The 203-nt window shown below is 49.8% G+C and overlaps 1 non-coding gene across 1 annotated transcript; it reads left to right on the forward strand.

Moving 5' to 3' along the window:
- Positions 1-16: 16 nt before the first annotated feature.
- Positions 17-135, forward strand: LOC118345095. The gene has a single exon (XR_004798756.1). It is a non-coding gene; the product is annotated as a 5S ribosomal RNA (ribosomal RNA).
- Positions 136-203: the final 68 nt, after the last annotated feature.

Consider the following 203-nt stretch of genomic DNA (forward strand, 5'->3'; position numbering starts at 1 on the left):
AAGTAATTAGTTTGATGGGTGCGATCATACCAGCACTAATGCACCGGATCCCATCAGAACTCCGCAGTTAAGCGTGCTTGGGCGAGAGTAGTACTAGGTTGGGTGACCTCCTGGGAAGTCCTCGTGTTGCACCCCTCGTTTTTGTTTTTTCCGCCTTGCGAGATAAATTGACAAGAAGGAGCACTCGGGAGTGGATTTTTGGG

The sequence above is a fragment of the Juglans regia genome, unplaced genomic scaffold, assembly GCF_001411555.2.
Source record: "Juglans regia cultivar Chandler unplaced genomic scaffold, Walnut 2.0 Scaffold_1425, whole genome shotgun sequence".
Taxonomy (NCBI): domain Eukaryota; kingdom Viridiplantae; phylum Streptophyta; class Magnoliopsida; order Fagales; family Juglandaceae; genus Juglans; species Juglans regia.